General features: G+C 43.9%; 1 protein-coding gene across 2 annotated transcripts in view; it reads left to right on the top strand.

The window, feature by feature from the left end:
- SULF1 (sulfatase 1) overlaps positions 1-20648 on the top strand; it is a 191879-nt gene that overhangs the window by 35883 nt on the left and 135348 nt on the right. Inside the window, exons 1-2 of one of the 2 annotated variants that reach the window (XM_045286497.1) lie at positions 3889-4072; positions 16528-16622. The gene's annotated coding sequence lies outside the window, so the exon portion shown is untranslated. Of the gene's footprint in view, positions 1-3888; positions 4073-16527; positions 16623-20648 lie in introns of those variants that run through there. The other variant, XM_045286492.1, reaches the window with a different exon arrangement.

The following is a 20648-nucleotide window of genomic DNA, read 5'->3' as shown; positions in this document are numbered from 1 at the left end:
TCATCTGTCGTAGATTCCCTGTGTTTCTAGTTCCCATCTGTACCGCTGTGCATCCTCTGGTCTAACCAGGTTTGCAAGGTAGAACTGGGATCATGATAGTTGGGGGGAGGAAGCATTTAAGAACTAGAGGAAGGTTGTGAGTTTCATTATTGCACTCACTGAACCCTGAGTGACTCATCTCTTCCCCACTACCCCTCTGCAAGGGATGTCTACAGATGGGCATTGGGTCCCCATCAAGTGCTACCCTCATTCACGATTATATGATCCCCCCCCAGCCTTTAGTGCTTGAAACCTGGTCCCTCTGCCCTTCCTGATCCCACATGTTGGTGTGCTGCTTCCATGTGGGCTTTGTTGCATCTGGGCTAGATGGCCACTTGTTTACTTTCAAGCCTTTGAGACCCAGACGCTATATATCTCGATAGCTGGGCACCATCAGCCTTCTTCACCACACTTAGTTATGCACACATTCGTCTTCAGTGTTTATGTGGGGAAGGTGATCACACAGTGATGGTTTTTGTTCTTTGGTGTTTGCTACCTGATCCCTTCAACACCTCGTGTTCACATAGGCTTGTATGCTTCTTCTCTGTGGGCTTTGTTGCTTCTGAGCTGGGTGGCCACTTGTTTGCCTTCAAGCCTTTAAGATCCCAGATGCTATATCTTTTGATAGCCGGGAACCATCAGCTTTCTTCACCACATTTGCTTATGCACATGTCTGTCTTCAGCGATCACGTCGGGAAGGTGGGTATCATGAAATGACCGTTTAGCTGAGCAAGATGCTCTTGTATTAAGGGAATGCGCACGAGGAGGCCCAATGTCCACCTGCCACCCTACTACTAAACCTATAAATATATGCACCTAGGTCCATTTCCCCCATAATCTTAAATATATTTACCAAAAAGACTCTTGAAGATTTCCAAACAGACAAAGACGAGGGAGGAGTATAACCCCTCATGACCTGGTTGCACAGCTCCACCCACCATGAACATTTCATCTAAGCCCATGTGGACCTTTCACCCCGTCTGGTGGTTACAGTAAGAACAGTTCAGTTGTCAGTGAAACTCAATAAATAGTCATGACAGCAGCTGTCATCAATACAGGTCCGGCTTATGGCGACTCTGCAGGTGACACAGCAGACCGGTGCTCCATCCGTAGTGTGCTCAGGGACTGACTTCGGGAAGTAGCTTGCACGCCTTTCTCCTGAGGTGCCTCTGGAGGAATGGCATCGTGTGGCTAGCAGCCAAGAGGGTTCAACACATGCACTGCCCAGGAGCTCCGCTCATTAGACAGCTGCTTTATGCAGGGCCCTGCGCAAGGTGCTATTGAGAACCGTAGACCCCAAACCTGCCTAGATAGACAACCCATACAGAATTACCACAGGAATGCAGAATAAACAGGAGAAAGGAGAGGCTATTTGGGGGAATTTGGTGAAGGAGTGGGCCTTTGACCTCACCTTGAAAGGAAATTGGTGTAAGGGCAGTCCATGCTGAGGAGGCTTGATAAAGACCAAGCCAGAAATTGAGGAGCTTGGAGGTCATCTTTAGAGAGTGATTCAGACTCCGCTGCATGCTCCACACTGGTGAGATCAGAGATGGGAAGCAGGAAATCAGAATGGAAACAAATAGGGCTTTGAAGGCAGGTAGGGAATGTCTTCATGTGACGGGAAGCAGTCATAGGAACAGGGTTGTTGCTATGTGCTCTTGAGTGGGTTTCGACTCCCAGGTCTCCTGTGTACAAAAGATCAAACACCAATGGGCCCTTCGCCGCCCGCACAATTGTTCTGAGTCCTTTTTTGCAGCCACAGTGTCAACCGGTCTCATCAAGAGACTTCCCCTTTTTCACTGATCCTCAACAGCAGCGGTTCTCAACCTGTGGGTCGTGATCCCTTTGGGGGTTGAACGACCCTTTCACAGGGGTTGCCCGATTCATAACAGTAGCAAAATGACAGTTATGCAGTAGCAACGAAAATAATTTTATGGTTGTGGGGGGGTCACCACACTTGAACTGTATTAAAAGATCGATGCATCAGGAAGGTGGAGAACCACTGATCTACAGGGACTGGTCTCTCTGGATCATATGCGATCACATATCCGAGGTATGTATGACAAAATCTAGCCAACTTGCTTTCTAAGAAGCAGCTGGAATGTACCTCATCCAAGATAGATTTGTTTGTTCTGGTCGTTCAAGACACTTTCCATAGTCTGGACTAACACCATAATTCACATGCATCAACTCCACTTCAGTGTTCTTTATTCAGGGCTCAGCTTTTGCCTGCAGAGTAGGTAACTGAAAATGCTATGGCTTGAGTCGGGTGCACTTCAGTGACATCTTTTAAGGCTTTATTATTTTATTTTAAGACTTTAAAGAGGTCTTGTGAAGCACATTGACCCAATGCAATGATTTGATTTCATGACCTCTGTTTCCATAAGCATTGATCTAGGGTCCAAGTAAGATGAAATCCTTAACAACTTCAGTCCTTTCTGTTTATCGTGATGCTATTGGTCCAGTGGTGAGGAATTTTGTTTACTGGACATTCTGGACATACTGGACAATCCATACTGAAGGCTGCCTTCCCTGATCTTCATCAGCAAGTACTTCAATTTCTCCTTGCTTTCAGCAAGCAAGATTGTATCAGCTGCATACCACAGGTGTTAATAAGACTTCCTACAATCCTGACATCGCATTCTTTGCTTAGAATACAGACTTTTAAAGTATGGTGAGAGGATACACCCCTGAAGCACACTTTTCTTGATTTTAACCCATGCCACCAACCACTCCCAGGAGAAAGATGAAGCTTCCAGAAGGATGGACATTCTAGGAAATATATACAGTTGCCATGAGTCAGGAATGAGTTTAGTTGGTGTGAGTATCTTCTTATGTTCAAAAGACTGCCTTTTGATCTGTATACCGGGTCTGTAGGAACCGAGGCATCAGTGTTCTGGACTCTTCTGGGAATGGGATAGTACAGTAAGAATACAAAGAAAACCCGAGGCAGAGAGCTGAGGATGGAGGGGATACTCCTCACAGGAGACCAGAACTTCCTCAGAGCAGCACAGCTCTGGTGTAAAGACCCCGTGGATGCTCTGTGACGCTCCCACAGAGAGGCGACCAGGGAGAACCCGGGTATGGCTTATGGAAGAGTCAGTCCTTACACAGCATGCGGACTACAAACCCTCCTTAGGCAAACAGGAGACGGTGGGGGGGGGAGAAAAGAAAACGAAAAGCAACAGGGGCCCCCTGGTCCAGCCCAAGAAAAGCCCTTGGTCTCCAGAGAACCTTGGCTGTGCAGTGGTTGCAGCGATAGGGCACTCAGCACCATGCACTTGGCAGGCGAACGAACCCCGTGGCCCGGCTTCCTTCAGGATGTCTCTACAGCCTTGCATACCCTCGGGGGCAGTTCCACCGGCGTCACCATGAGTGGGAATCCACAGGACGGCTGCGGCTTTGGTTTGGGGTTTGGTGTCTGGAACGCTTGCCTTTCCAAACACCCCATCTTCCTCCTCGCCTCCTTCCTGGCCCCTCCCGGCGGCTACTGTGCCAGGCGACCCTGAAGGGCGAGCCTGGAAACCCTGACTCCTTCCCAGCAGCAGTTCCCTGTTTGTTTGCCGAGGTTTGCACTCCTTGGGAGTTGCTTTCCCCAACCCCCGCCCCCATCAGTTCAGCAGTGTCCTGAAATTCACCCCCGGTGCAACTTCTGCCGCCGCTCCTCCTCTTCTTGGAACTGCCTTTTGTTTGTCTGGCAGCCCGGCTTCTACGGGGGTGTGTGGTGATAATAACACGCTGGCTTATATAACCCGCTTCATCTACAAGCACTTCCTAGCCTGTCCCTAATGTCGCTGCGGCCCCGGGCGTGATTAGCCAGTGGGACAGTCAGAGGGGAGCCCAGAGGATCAGAGGATCAGAGGCCAGGCCTGCCCGGCTCGCTGGCCGCTCCACCAGGTCCGGCCAGATCAGAAACCATGACTCTCAGCCTCCCCGGGAGCAAGGAGGTCCGGCCGCCACTTTATCTCTGCTTCTCGGCATCTCACTTCTTCCCAGAAGTATTTCTCTAGAGAAGACGCTGAAGGCGGCTTTTGTAAGTACGATCCTCTGCTTTTTGCTGGCAAAGGGGGAGAAACTTCCTCACTGCCCTTTTAATATTATTTACACATTAGAATCCGATCTCTCAGATTCAGAGAAAGAATGGGGAAAGTATGTTTCTGGCCGAAGTCCTCCACCCAGTTTGGTCTCTCCTTACAATCATACGAGGGGCTGGATAAGTCCACCGATCCCAGGAGCGGTGCTGAAATTGGTCATCGCAGTGAGTCTTGTTTCTTCCTCTCTCTCCTCACCCTAGAGAGGAGCCCTGGCAGCTCCCCTGACGTGTTAGGCAAGAGAAACTGCGAGAACTTTAATGCTCAGGGTCTCTGCCTCCAGTGCCTACAAATTCAATCGGATATAATCTCTGAACGTTTCTTTTCACACTATGAAATAAAATCCGTCTTTCAGTTCGGTCTTGAAACTAGCACTGGCTTGTGTAAACCCCATCCCACCCCCCAAAGATAATGGAAATGGAAATTATTATTACATTTCCATGGCCTGGATGAGGGATCTACACACACACACACACACACACACACACACGGACAAAATCCCCAAACCTCTGCTTTAAGTTATTTTTCTGTAAAGAATGCTGAATTAAGAGAGTATTTCCTCCAGGTATGATGCTCATTGGTTCAGAAAAAGAAATAGTCTTTTCACAATAGATGAATTTAAAATGGGAGATTAACACCAGGTGCAATTTCTAAACACTTAGGAAATATGATTTGCTAATTCACCAAACCAACAAAATAAATTTCCATTTTGGGGAGATATAGTTTACATTTATAAAACTCTGCTTATCACTCGGCATCCTAGGAGGTATCGTCATTCTCTTGATGTGTCATGTACAAAAATGGAACATGGAGAAAATGGCTAATATGTAGAAAAGCAAGTCATTTCACTTGTAGTACCATAGGTGGTATGAGCAAGCCACTAAGTTTATATGTCTTAGATAAACACAAGCCAAAGCCGTGTATAATGTGTGTGTGTGCACGCGCGCGCATGTGTAATTATCCTGAACTCTTAGATTTGTTGCAAATGACAGCTTCAAAAATTTTGAGGAAAAGTGAATGAAAAGATATTGGAATTTTCCTACGAGCCTTTTGATGCTGACTCTACATTGGATGGCTCTACATCAGAACCAAGTCCATGCCCCTAAGAAAACAACGAGCTATGTATTTGGTACTTAGTATTTTACATAAGAATGGAATGTCCAAAAGGGACGCAGTGGAGAAAGTGCATATCAAATTTCAGAGTGCAATAAGGTTGTTTATTAATGAATTTATTTAACAGAAAAGGGAAGCATTAAAACGGTGTCTAATCTTAAGATACTCTTTAAAATAACATTTCCACCTAGACTTCTTGGTGAGCTCCAAGAAAAATGTAAGGCATAATTTAAAGTTGAAAATGAGAGTAAATTGTAGTTGTTTTTACCTCCAGTTTTAGAAATGATCTATCAACACTCAATTCTATACTCTAGCTAATTCAATTATAAAGGTCAATCACAAAATCATAGCTCCACGGCGTATTCAGTCACAGTACTGTATTTGAGGCTCCGTTTGGCCGTTGTCTTACTGTATGACCAGGGTAAGAGCTGTCCGAGTCAGAGCCTCAGATTTCACATCAGTGGGGTAACACCAATACTCTAGACCCCAAGACGATACTTGTTTAAAGGACTCAAAGGAAATTCTGATACTATGTTTGAAAATAGCAATGTTTCGATCAATCTTGGAGATTTTCCGTTTACTCTATTTGTTCATTTCATGCATTGATTGGCTTATCCATTGAGAATCTACTATGTACTGTATGCTGTGCTACGTATGCCCTGGTGATGCAAATAATGGGATGCAATTAATAAACTGCCCTGAGAGAGGTCATAGACCTGGGAGAGGAAATATCAAAATAATCGCTCACTTGTATAACAGTGTAATCAGTTGGCAGAGAATTGACTCTGGCTCCTGGGGACTCCCTGTGTGTCAGAGAACTGTGCTCCACAGGGCTTTCAGTGACTCGTTTTCAGTTGATCACCTGGTCTTTCTTTCAGGATATATCTAGTTGGACTTGAACCTGTAACCTTTCTTTTAGCAGCCTAGTGTGTTAAATATTTGTACAACCCACGGATCATAACAGTGCAACACCTGTTCAAATAGAAGTGTGTTCAAGATTAAGTAGCAAAACTGAGGCCAAACTGATTAACTCTGCCTAGCAGAGCCCGGGGGCTGTTAGTGAAAGTTAAAGGAACTTTCACAAAGGTATGTGGAATGCCTTTTATTTTATTCTAATTTTAATAAATCATTTTATTGGGGCTCTTACAAGCTCTTATATCAATCCATGCATCAGTTGTATCATGCGCATTTATACATTTTGCCTCCTAGTTCTTGATGTGAAATGCCTTTTAAATATGTAGGATAGGATAAAGGGCTTGAATAGACATTTCACCAAAGAGGACATTTGAATGACTACCAAACACATAAGAAGATGCTCAAACATCACTAGCCACAGTGAGATACTCCACTAGGATAACTAAGAAAAAAATAATAAATAAATGTTGACAAGGAGGTGGGAAACTGGAACTCTTATCCACTGCTGGTCAGTAGGCAAAATAGCTCAGCCATCATGGAAGACAACCTCATTATTCCTCAAGAAACTAGAAATAGTTTTTGACCTGTACTCAATCTCATGCCCACTGCCATTGAGTTGATTTCTACTCAGAGTGACTCTATAAGACAGGGTAGAACTGCCCCTTTGGAGTTCCAAGTTTTAAAAATTTAAGGGAGCAGGTAGCCTCATCTTTCTCCTGAAGAATGACTGGCAGGTTTGAACCACTAACCTTGTGGGTACCAGCTCAATGTGTAGCCCCTCAGGGCTCCTACAACCCTACATTTCCACTCTTAGGAATATGCACAAGAGCCTGGAAAATAGAGACCAAAACAGTTAGTTGTCCATCAGTGTTCATCGCAGCACTATTTTAGCAAAAATGTGGAAACAACCAAAATGCCCATCCACAGATGAATGGACAAACAACATGTGGTAATGCAATACCACTCAGCCAGTAAGAGAGATGAAGTCTTGCTACATGCTGCAATATGGATATAGCTTGAAGACATTTTGCTAATACTGGCGATAAAGTTATGAAAACTTCTTATCAATAGCCCAATACCTTGTAGAAATGAATCACTGGCCTGGGGTTTAGGACTGCAGTCTCAGGGGACACCATGATCACTTGGTTTAATACTCCAGTGCACCGGTTCTCAACCTGTGCATCGCCACCCCTTTGGGAGTCAAATGACCCTTTCATAGGGGTGGCCTAAGACCATTGGAAGACACATAAATATTTCACAATATAGAATTACATATTGTTTTGTGATTAATCACTATGCTTTAATTATGTTCAATGTGTAACAATGAAAATACATCCTGCATATCATATATTTACATTATAATTCCTAACAGTAGCAAGATTATAGTGATGAAGTAGCAATGAAAATAATGTTATGATTGGGGGTCACCACCACATGAGGAACTGTATTAAAGGGTCACGGCATTAGGAAGGCTGAGAACCACTGCCCTAGTGAAATTCAAACTATGGTCCAGGGACTTTCTCTTGGTTCACAAAGGGTTTTCTCTGCAAGTTCACCAGCTTCTTGTGCCTCAGCATAAATGAACAGCATCACTGGTTCTATGGGTTATTTTGTTTAATTGCTTATAGGAAGTTTGAATGGATGATGGATGGAGTGTGGCATAAAAACTTAGCTTGTCTAGCAAGCCTAGCTTGATAACTAGCTTAGTTAGTTATCACTTGCTATGGAGTCAGTTCTGACTTAGGGGGTCTTGGTGTCTGTCAGAGTAGAACTGAGTTCCATAGGGCTTGCAAGGATTGATTTTCATAAGAAATTGCCAGGACTTTCTTGCACCATACCTCTAAGTAGACTTGACCCTTTCAGTTAAGACCTGACATTTGTACCATCCTATGATTCTTCTAACTTTATTAGGATCACTTTTCAGCAGCCTTTCCTAAGATTACTGCTTAATTAAAGGGCACACACAGGAGGATTTTGAGTGGAACTAATAAGACAGATAGTAGTTGTGATTGGATTTTCATTTTTATTTTTTTTAATTTATGTAAATTCCCTAGTACTGAGCATTCAGTGTGGGTTAGGCAAAGATCTAGGAAGATGAGAAAGTGCTGTCCACTTGCACATCAATTAAGGACTAGTGCTAAAGATAAAAAGTAAGTAAAAGAGACTGTCGTTGTGTTCAAGGGAGCAGTGGAGAAGACCTGAGCAGTACAGGACACAGATTCCAGAGGGGCTTAAAAAGCAGAACTTACTTGACTTTAACTTGGGATCTAGATTAAGGTTGTGAAAGAAAAGGAAATATCTTCAGGGACAGTGAATTACTTAAGGTGGCTCTTCTATCCAAAGGCTCTAATTCCCACCAAATGACCTTTTCCTGCCTGGGTCTGGTAAGAAGGTGAGGGAAGATTCTGATCAGATTCACCTGTGAATAACAGTGGAATTCTCTGGAATGGCATCCTGCTGAGCATAAGATGAGCCCTCTGAGAAACAGGAGAAGAGAGCTGATGACCAATAAGAGTAAGGAGTGGTGCAGGTCCTCTGGACCTGAGATCTGTGCTGGTTGAGCCTCCTGAATGCAGCAAACAGCTATAACATCAGAGAAGCAGCAGCAAAACCAGGAGCCAGAACATAGACCAGTGATGAACTTCCCAAAAGCCAAGTGCTTTTTACAGGAGGCTGGCTTGTGGTGTGGGCTGGCTCTGGGCACTTAATTCAGGAAGCTGACCCACTGAAGTGGAGCTGAGTGCCTTTGGGCTGAGGTTTGCTGAAGTGGGGTCCGTTGGGCACTTAGTTCAGGAAGTTGGGCTTGCTGCCCCACGGAGCTTGAGCTAAATTCCTATAGGTTGAGGCTTACAGCAGAGTGGTATGCCCCTTTGGGCATTCATTAGCAGAAAGAACCTAAAAGAATGGTGTAACATGTACTGATAAACAATTCAACCCAGGAGCAATCATATCATTGTGTGCTCACCTCCATGATATGATCGCTGAAGACAAATAGGTGCATAAGCAAATGTGAAGAAAGCTGATGGTGCCCGGCTCTCAAAAGATATAGTGTCTGGGGTCTTAAAGGCTGGAAGGTTAACAAGCGCCCATCTAACTCAGAAGCAACAAAAGCCCACATGGAAGAAGCACACCAGCCTGTGCAATCACAAGGTGTCGAAGGGATCAGGTATCAGGCATCATCAGAACAAAAAATCTTACCATAGTGAATGGTGGGGGGAGTGCAGAGTGGAGACCCAAAGCCCATTTGTAGGCCACTGGAGATCCCCTTGCAGAGGGGTCTCGGGGAGGAGACGAGCTAGACAGGGTGTGATGTAGCAACGATGAAAAATACAACTTTCCTCTAGTTCCTAAATGCTTCCTCCGCCCCCCACTATCATGATCCCAATTCTACCTTGCAAGTCTGGCTAGACCAGAGGGTGTACACTGGTATAGATAGGAACCGGAAACACAGGAAATCCAGGGCAGATGATCCCTTCAGGTGGTGTGAGTGGTGATACTGGGAGTGTAGAGGTAGAGTGGTTTGGAAAGGGGGAACCGTTTGCAAGGATCTACATGTGACCTCTTCCCTGGGGGATGGACAACAGAAAAGTGGGTGAAGGGAGACGTTGGACAGGGCAAGATATGACAAAATAATCTATAAATTATCAAGGGCTCATGAGGGAGGGAGGAGGGGAAAAAAAGGACCTGATGCCAGGGGCTTAAGTGGAGAGCAAATGTTTTGAGAATGATGAGGGCAATGAATATACAAATGTGCTTTACACAATTGATGTACATATGGGTTGTGATAAGAGTTGTATGAGCCCCTAATACACTATTAAAAAATAAATAAAATTAAATTAAGAAAAAAAAATTCAGCCATGAGCATTTCTCACTGGCATTACAACTTGTTAACCTCCTTAATAAACCTTTGAATCTGGAATTTTGCCTGTGAGTTCTATGCAGCCACTGCAATGGCTATCGGAACCCAGGGAGGTAAAATAGAGAACAGTCACCAAGACAGCACAGTACCTACAATATTAGCCTCAGGTTTGGGCAGCTGGGTCGCTCCAATAGTATGCAGTTAAATGAGATGAAAAGTAAGTTTCAAGAAGCAGGTGGATTCTGATGAGGTAAACTGGGGTTGAGGTGTGCCTAAGAGATTAGATGGTTACAGTGAGTAAAACCAAAGTGTTTTTTAAAAGTCTAACACTTCTTTTTCTTTTTGAAATCTTGGGGAGAACGTAAAGATAGGACTCTGTCCACAACACATTCTAATATCCTCAAGAAACATCAATCTTTGAGCTCACTGGGCTCTGAGATATCTTTGCCCTGTCTCCTCATGTTGACTGGATTATTATTAACTTTTCAGCAGGAAGACCATGCTTAGGGCAGTCTAAGCAGAAACCATGATTCCCCACAAATTGAACGATTTTCACTCCTTTGTGTTTTCAGGAATGATCTAAGATGAGAAAAATGTCAATGGGCTCGTAGACTACTGATGCATAAAAAATATAGATTCATAAAGAATTAGTACTTGTTCATCTAGAGGACTTTTATTTATTATTTCACTTGACTTGGGGATCTACTCAGAGACCCAAGTGAAAAAAGGTGTAACTTCTAAGACGGAAGCAAAGGATGTAATTCCCCCCTGGTCCTTACGCGCCTGTGACCGGTTCTTCTTTCTTTAGTGTGACCAGTGAGGCCTTACAAGGTTATTCTCACCACTCTTGTGTGAGGAAAGAGGAGGTGTAACTTCCAGTTAATTTTTAAAAGCTGTAACTGGAAGAGTCTTACATTTAGAATGAATAGAAAACAATCTGATTAGCAGACAGGAAATTCTGAGGTCTGATTACTTGATAGCCTCGGTTTTCTCATGCCCTTACCCTTTCTGCACTCAGCGCTTAATCTCCTATGGCAAAGCTTCTATCGGATTTCCTGATTTCCGTGCCCTCACCCCAGCCGCAGAAGCCCTGGTGGTGCTGTGATTTTTGAGCCATTGGTGCTAACTGCAAGGTCAGCTGTTCAAACACACCAGCCACTCCATGGGGAAAAGATGTGGTAGCCTGTTCCAGTAAAGCTGTACAGCCCTGGCATTCTGCTGGGTTCTGTCTGGGTGCAGCGGAGGACTCGACTCCACAACACTGGGTTTGTTTGGAACCCACCTGCACGCTTCAGAGCAAATAGCGCTCACTACAAAAGTGGTTTCACCCCAGACTTTATGGCTCACCTTGCAAAGTCAGATCATATATCTTTCTGGTAGGCGAACTGTATCAACACATTCTAAAACAGATTTAAGATGCTAATTCCATCTCTGAATAGAAGGCATAATTACCATTCATTAGAAAGATAGCTCTTGGTTGCAATGTTCATTCCAGCTGGTTGCTGACGGCTCACGTCAGAACTCGGGAGCCAGCAGAAAGTCGCTTTGGCATCTGGAATAGTAGTGACAAGGGTTTCTGTTTTTTTGCGAAAATGCTTTCGTCAAAAAATAACAAGGGCGTTCTTTTAAAACAGAACTATTAAGATCACAGCTCGGCAATATAATCACTAAATATATACCCAAGAATAAGATGAGTTTGTATCCTCGGAAAGTTTATTATGATTTAAAGACGGAACAAGATATATTAGGGGGAATTCCCGTTAGCACAAAAGAAAGCCTGAGTAAGTAATATATGGAGTTCGCCATTCCGCATTTAGGTTACTTGAGCCATTTGAAATCTTGGCTTATAAGCAAGTGCTACCCTACTCACTGTCTTTTTGGACTGCTGACATAATGAGGAACTGCAGGCAGGATGCTGCCTGAGCCACTGAGCCACTTGTCTATGTGGGGTCTGAAGAGCAGAGAGGTCGCAGGCAAGCCGGCCCCCCAGACACCTAAGCGTTGCCGGCATTTGCTTCATTGCTGTGGTCCACAGAAAGCTGGACACTCCCCAAGTCCCCCTTGGGCTTGGCTTCCTGTGCAAATGTTTTCTGCTCTCATGTCATTGTGCATGAAGTAATAGTCCCACATGTATGCACCGTCCACAATGGACAGATTTGTGAGGTTCAGGGCAAGTTTTTTTTAATGAGGACATTTTGGACCTTCCAACAGCCCCTTGGGAAGAGCAATTTGGAACTGTTTGTTGCTTTCCAAGGCGAAGGGGGAACGCAGGCTGAAGGCACTTCAGCAACAAGACGAAGGCCATTTTTAAGAGATGACAACAAAAGGTTAGATACATCAGGGGAAAGAGCCCCAGTCGGGCAGCTGTTAAAGCACTCGGCTTGAACCAAGAGGGATCGGTGGTTGCAGCTGACCAGGGACCCATAGGAGAGACAGTCGGCTTCCAGGACACAGCCTGGAACCCTCTGGCCGTTTCTGTTGGGCCCGTATGAGTGGCAGCCAACTAAATGGTAGTGGGCTTGGGTTTGGGGGTTTGACATAAATAAATAGACATTTACCTCACGCATCGATCCAACTGTGTGTCCGCCTGCCATAGACGAGAAAGGTGCCTTTACCTGAAGATGTCTAAAGACCACTGTCCAGCACCGCACAAACTGTGCATGCTGTTAGCGTTTTCCACGAAGGACTTAGTGGAATGCCGTTTCTCAGCTGCAAAAGTTGATGAGTTTTCTGAAGTTTGAGGGCTACGTGATGCAGCTCAGTTCTGAAGAACCCAGAAAGGCAAGCGAGCCCCACAGAATCAGCTCGCCGCGTTGTTAAAGGACTCTCTGAGTGCAGTAGCATACTCAACCAGAGGCAGAAGCCAAACCAAACTTGTGCAGTGTGACTCAAACCATCAAGCTTCCCTCCCTGATGTCAACGTTGGCGTCATGGAATCAAGGGATTGGGAGGCCTTCCCATGCATCCTTTCATGTTTACAAATGGACTCATGCGCTCCCCACGCCCAGCCCCACCTCTCTTTCCTTCACCTGCAGCCTTGGTGGCATAGTGGTTATGAGTTGAGCTGCTCATGTCAAGGTCAGCAGTTTGAAACTACCAGCCACACCTCAGGAGAAAGACCAGCTTTCTACTCCCCTAAAGAGTTTCAGGCTCTCAAACCCCCCAGGTACAGTTCTATCCTGTGCTGTGAGTCGGCATCGGCTCCAGGGCAGTGAATTTGGTGAGAGCGCCCCTCACCACCCTCTCTCCCCTTCTTCTCTCTATCTACTTGTCTAATGTGCTTATAGCGGACTCTTTTACTGAATCATTGCATATAGAAAAGATCATTGGTCTGGCTTCTGGAAGACGATATGACCCACAGCTAGATCATTACTTCGCTGCTTCATTCACGTGCATGTAATTCAGGCTTGAGGGGCACAGGCCAGCAGTTCGGTCTTGCTTGAGGGACAATTTACGATCTCATATCTTTTGGAGCAAAACTTGAATACACTCCAAAACAAGTTAAGGAGCACTATGTGACTCAGATTCTGACCATCGAGAGGTACAGCAGGGCTCAATCATGCGTACTGGTTAGAGGGCCATATCCGCTTAAGATATAAGATGCTGTCACAGCTCAAGGGGCAACCCTCGCTCTTGGGAGCGTCAAAGCCTGACTCAAGAGAAAAGGGAGTCCCGGTGGTGGCAAAATGGCTAAAGCACACGGTTGCTAACCCAAAGGTAGGAAGTTCGAACTTACCCATTGCTCTCTAGGTGAGCGATGCGGCATGACAGTCTACAGTGAACCCTCGGCACTTCGCGCTTTGACTTCCGCGGCTTCACTCTATCGCGGTTTTTGCGTAACAGCACCCACTGCCTACACCCGCTCCTTCAGAGGAAAAAGACAGCGACCCACCTGTAGAGTACATCCCTTAAGTCATTGCATAGGCTATTGATTACAGTATTTGTAAGAACTATGTATAATAATACTGTATGTGAAATATGTAATACTGTAAACTAGATGCCATAAATAATATAATAAATGATCATTGTAACATCCAAAATGTTTTACTGTATTTTCCCTTTTTCGTTTAATAAATTGGGTAATACGAGTGTAATGGTGACTAAAGGGTGTTTTTTCATGTCCTCTATGCTCTAACTATGAAAATAATTTGATTTACAAATAAGGAATCCTACTTCGCGGAATTTCATTTATCACGGTAGGGTCTAGAAGCGATGAACCGCGATAAACGAGGGTTCACTGTACTGCTGTAAAGAGTCACAGCCTTGGAAACACCGGGAAATTCCACGAGTTGGAATTGATGGCAATTGGTGAACTTGGAGAGATGAGATTACCACCTATATAAGTGATGGCATTAAAAGGGGAGTGTCTTAGAACTAGTGGATCACTGTATGAGGCAATTTGTCATGTAAATGTTTTATTGTGATCTGGTGTCACTGTAAAACTGTGCCCCACGGGTTTTCAGTAAATGGACTTCCATGTATGCACTGGGTGGCCTGGAACCTCTAGGCTTTCGTTCCCAGCCAAGCACATGAACTGTTTCGCATGACCCAGGGTTTCTTTGTGAAGAGGAAGCTCCTGCTTTTCTGAGGGAGCTCTGGGGGTTAGGTGGTAGGTGCTAATCACAGGTCGGCAGGTTAAAGCCATCTGCTCTTGTGCTGGGGAAGGACAAAACCTGCAGGAAGACTTAATGGGGGGGCTACAAAGGGTGGCAACGAGTAGGAATTGACTATGCCTGGGGGTTTTCTGGTGAGTGTTTTTCCTAGTTAGGCTGCAGAGAAAAGCAAAGGTCCCATGTGATTCTCTATCTATATTCTGAGAACTATGTAAAGGGATTAGCATTTTATTGCCAAATTGCTCAAACACAATGGTAGATGACATTGAAGAGTCAAATCCAGCCCATTTCAAGGGGGGATGTACTGAACTTTGAAAAACTCACCTCCTTTTACTGTTCATTGGATTTTAGACCCTCCAGTGTCCCCCTGTGTATGAACATGCCATTGTATCCACTGGGGAAGAGATAAAACGTTCAAATGAAATGCTTTATTTTTTTATTTTTTTTCACTGACAAAGAACAAATTAAAATATACCAAGAAAGAAAAGCTTGTGTTTTCCATTCTAGCCTGTTGGGGCACCATGCCCTGTCTCCAATGTCCACCCTCATCATTCCCTGGGGATCTTGCTACTCCCCTCCCCTGCTGTTCCGCTGCACTCCCCAGTGCTTTGCCTCAGTGTGGCGGGGTCAGATCAGGTGCAATTCCCACACTGTGTCACTGGTGTTGTCCCCCGCAGGGCCATGGGCCAGTGAGGGGCATCACGTCTCACAGTGGGGCTGGCCATGTGGTCCTCTCTGTGGACTGGCTGCTCTATTTGGGGTCATCGTCCTCAAGGCCTGGTGGGCCAGGATGTGCTCCAGTCTGTCCTCCTCCCCCTCCATCTGATCCTGTGTGGTCTGGTCAGATATATCCTTCTCCCGAAGCTGCAGATTCAGTGCCATCTTTTGAGATACATTCTTCTCGGGGGAGGGGGAAATGCTTTATTAAACACAAGTATTTAGATAGGCAAGGACAATGTCTTAGGAAGGGAAAGAGTTAAAACATCAAATGAGTTATTGTTAAAGTAGCACATGTCATTTTCTTATTCTCTCTTACCTGTGATATATGCATGTGCTATTCTTGGCAGCAAGATGGCTCCATCAAATACTTGGTGCATTAAAATGGGTGTTTTCTCTTTTTCCAAAAACCTACCACTGTCAAGTTGATTGCAACCCATAGCGATGTTAGTCAGAGGAACGAAATCAATTTTTCAATTTATATTTTTCAACTGAAAAATCTAAACAAAGTTCACCAATTGTAAATGCCTGCTTTACTACTCATCAAATAATAGCAAAGCAGCTATAGAAAATTTTATGACCCAGTGCATTTTCCTTCAAAAGAGGTCTCATAACCTAGAATTAGATGTCACCCAAACTTTAAACTTGAACTACTTTGCATTAAAAACAACCCCCCAAACTCGACAGTGTAAAACATCACAAAATAATAATAATTTATAAATTATCAAGGGTTCATGAGGGAGGAGATGCGAGGGAGGAAGGGGAAAAATGAAGAGCTGATAACAAGGGCTCAAGTAGAAAGCAAATGTTTTGAGAATGATAAGGGCAACAAATGTACAAATGTGCTTGACATGATGGATGGATGGATTTTGATAAGAGTTGTACAAGGCCCCAATAAAATGATTTAGAAACAAAAACCCAAACTCTTCTTTATTGGTTCAATGAAGCAGTAAAAAAATAACGTGAAATGGAAGAGAGAGACAAATGGAAACTTCTACAAAAGGATTGGATCCACAATGCTACAAAGACTCTTATGCATATTGTAAAAAAATCAGTCCAGATGAAATATAGGGAGTATTATTCCTAATGGTGTTCCCCTTTGAAACTCTGAAAGAACAACTTTTGAAAGAAATAACTCATAAAAGGCAAGTGACAGTATTTCTGCTTTCTTCCATTAAAGGTACTGATGACCACCCACCATCATCTGAAGACGGTGAACTTGGCAAATGACATGCAGGTTCTCCAAGGCAGAATAAGTGCAGAAAAACTTCAAAGGTATTCATATCAAGTATTAATCTCTTGATTAATTAAACTGAGGGTTCCTTGCCTACTCTGTGTAACTTTAAATGGGGAATATTTTATAGATAGTGTTTTATAGATAATGACTTCTAAGAACTAGCAGAAATTGAGGAACAGGTATGTGACCTTGCACCTTCCTTTGACATTCATAACTTTCTTGGCAGAAAGAGATAACTTATTAACTCCCTCCCTGTACCACCATTGAGCCATTGCTAACTCATAGCAACCATAGAGGGCAAGGTAAACTGGCCCTGTACGTTTTTGAGACTGTAACCTGTTATGGGAGTAAAGCCCTGTCTTTCTTCTGCAGAGCAGCTGATGGTTTTGAACTGCTGACTTTGGAGTTAGTGGCCCAAGTATTAACTACGACACCCCCAGGGCTCCTTCAGAGAGCTAAAAAGGGGCCTCAAATGTTGCAGAGTCATTTCATGAAATCAGTGCTCAGGAATGGCAGGAAACCCATCCATCTAAAGCATCATTAGTTTATCAGCCTATCTCAACGAGCTGTTAAGGAAGTTGGGGGTGGGGGTGGCTTGGGGGATTCAGGGAAAGTGAAAGCCAGGTCAGCCATGCTTGGTCATCCACAAAGCACTCCCTAGGGCAGGAATAGAAAGTCTGCTGCTGACTCCTCTCCTTGTCTTCCTGGCTAGGTAGACTTGCATGCGGGGCATGTGGTGGGGTAAGGGAGAGTTCTGAGGACCTTGGTTACATTCCTGTGAGTGGCTTCTCAAATGACAACTCTGATATAGTGCCAGAAGTTGAACTCCTCAGGTTAGAAAATGCTCTCAAAATATAATGGGGAAGAGCTGTCTCTTCAAGGGAAAATCAACCTTAATGACAGAGGGAACAAAGCTTCTCAGGTTCTTGGGACATGTGATCTGGCGGGACCAGCCCCAAAGAAGACTGTCATCCTTAATCAAGTAGAAGATCAGCAAAAATGACCAAGACCCTCAAGGAGATGGAGCGACCCAGCTGCAGCAGTGGACTGACTCAGCCGCAAGAGGGATGGGTTGATTCTGCTGTCCACAGGGTTGCTAAGTCAGAACTGACTCGGTGGCACCTAACAACCACAGCCACCTGGGAAAATACCACAACCCAAGCCCAAACCACATGGGAATCACTTGCGAAGTTCAACACACAGGGTACTTAGCCTCTTAAAATTCTATAGAACCTTCAGTGAAAATTGGCCCCCGTTAACTTTTCCCACCCAAGCTCATCATTTGAAAAACCAAGTGACTTTCGGCTACCCCATCTAATAAAATTTGTAAAGAGATAGGTCCTTTGTCATGCGCTTGGTCAGGTTAATAAAATAAGGATAGCTACAATAAGGGGGCTCTGCTAGGGTAGTCGTTACGCGTTGGGCTGTGATACACAAGGTCAACAGTTCGAAACCACCAGCTGTTCTGTAGAAGAAAGATGAGGCTTTCTTACTCCTGTAAAGAGTTATGGTCTTGGAAACTCAGGGGCCATTCTACCCTGTCCTACAGCGTCACTATGAGTCGGCGTCTACTTGATGGCAGTGGGTTTTGTTTTTTAAATATATCGTAAACCTGAAAGTTTGCAAAATCTCTTGCTGCCTTGTGCATTTTTGCCTGCACTCTGGTCATGTCATTTGGGCATAATGTTGATCCATATAGTATTTCTGCCCACTTTTAAGTACTGTGCATGTAGAGTTTACTCAACTAGACATCAACTCCAGAATTCATAGCCTAAAGTACAGAGGTATTATAACCCAATATCAGAAACTGGCCAAGAACCTGTTCATCATCAGTTTTCCAGAAGCTTCTCTCTTGTCCAAGGGTTGGAGGGGGAGTGATAAACTGTATTTCCTTATAGTACGACACTCAACCTCAAACTCATTGCCACTGAGTTGCTTCCAACTCACAGGGAGGGATCCTCTGGGGCACAACTGCTCCTGTTGGTTTCGGAGATGAAATCTTTACAGGAGTAGAAAGCCTAATCTTGTTCCCTAAAGATAGCAAAAGGACAATTACATTTCATCTTGGGGGACATCACGCTAATTCCCATCAAAATATTCACACTTATAGGAGAGATTATTATTTGGGGGAAACCTGCTTTTGAGCTTGAAATACACCTGCTAAAACATGTGAGTGGTTTACCAAAAATTCATAGAAAAAATAGAAGTAAAAGATAATGTACTTTTTCCATGAACACTTTGAAACCCCCTGCAATAGTATCTACACTCTCTTACCACACTAATATACAAAGTTTGGTCCACAAAGATTGAATTTAGAACAGTGATTATGTTGTTTGTAAAAAAAATTAACACCTTGCTTTGCTCTGTTGATGTCTCTATACGATAGAAAATTTCAATATAAACATCCCCTCATTGTGTCTCTTGGCATTTTTTTTACCTGATGTTGACTATTTCAATTAAGTGCCTTTATTTAAATTTAAATGACTAGTTACTTTGTCTATGAGCAGTAATCATAAACTACATTTTCCCCTCCAAGGATTCAATGTGGATCCTAAAAACAGCTAAACTTATCCTTGTCTTATTATCCAATAAGCATTTAAAGCTAGCAACAGGATATAAAGGGCTGAATTTGTGGGGGCTCAGAACCCAACTTGTCCTTTGTGATCCCCCTTACCTTTTCCCATTAGTTAAAGAGTATTGCAGAGAATACTAGTGTGATTTAAAAGTATGCCTTTCTTGTAAAAATAATATACTGCTACCTAATATGAATTGTCTGCACTATTTTTAAAAATCACATATTTAGAATTTTGTATGAATCAATTTACATGGACATATAAATCCAGACATATATATGTAAAAATTTTTAAAAGATATATATATATATATATGTATAGGATATAGATATAGAGAAATACATAGACACACACACAGGAAATTGCTGTTATATATATTTCACAATCTTTTACCTACAAAGGCAGCAATTTCATATGGCATAACCTAATGTTTTGCATACCTAGAGGCAAGAAGAGTATATAATTTTTGTTCTGATAGTTTACCTTTTTACCCAAGCTGTTAACATTTCTTATATTATCTTCATACCATATTTTGTGGAATTCATTCCAATTCAGGATGACTATGCATTAGGGTAGAACTGTGCTCTATAAAGTTTTCAATGGCTGATTTTTTTTTTTTTAATACATAGTTAGGCCCTTCTTCCGAGATGCCCCTGGAGGGACTTGAACTTCCAATCTTGGGTTAACAATCGAGCATTTCAACCATTCGCATCACCAAGGACTCCTATTGTCTTCCTTCCTAGTAGTTCTTGCAGCTTATGTGACATAAACGCTTTTACTTTTCCCCCTGTAAGTGATAATACTCAAACGAAAGCACAACCTTACGTTGCTAGCTCGTTGCACGCCTGTGTCTTCCTTTTGTCCCCTTCAGTCTTCAGTACAAAGGTGAATGACAGGCAAGTGTTCATATTTACAACCACACACCTTTGCACACTTGCATGGACATAGTTCAAGGACTCTGCTTCTAGAACACCTTCTCAAAGTCAGTGAGTGGGTGTCAATAGAAAATACCAAACTCCCCGGGCATAAGAAACCTCCTACCCCTCCGAGTGTGCCGCCTTGAGCCACCTGCTCTCTAGTATCACCTGACAAAGAACTGTCTGAGCAGGTGACCCTCTCAGACTGCTTTCACCGCCAGGTGAAAAGTGCTTTGTCCAGAATGGGGAGGGAGGGGGTAAGGGACTGTGGAGCAGAGGGGAAATCCCATCCTCTGCTTGAGAAACCTGGTTAGCATAATCACACTTTCAGGCAGGAAGTTAGGAGAAAAAATAGCTCTTCCCCTGGGGGTGGGAGGAACACTAATTCTGATGGGGATAGGAGGGAAGGGAATGTTCTCAAGTGGAGGTCAAGAAAGAAAGAAAGGAGTGATGTCATTCTTTGCTGGGGTGGTCACAGAAATGAAACCAGGCCCCATAAGAATGGTCCTGTTCTTTGCCCAGACCACAAGTTATTACAGGAGATGCCTTTGAGGTGATGTTTCTCTGGAAGGGC

This window comes from Echinops telfairi, unplaced genomic scaffold (genome assembly GCF_000313985.2).
Source record: "Echinops telfairi isolate 266 unplaced genomic scaffold, ASM31398v2 ScPeMD7_1;HRSCAF=3_0, whole genome shotgun sequence".
Classification (NCBI taxonomy): domain Eukaryota; kingdom Metazoa; phylum Chordata; class Mammalia; order Afrosoricida; family Tenrecidae; genus Echinops; species Echinops telfairi.
This window is presented reverse-complemented; position numbering and strand designations above follow the sequence as displayed.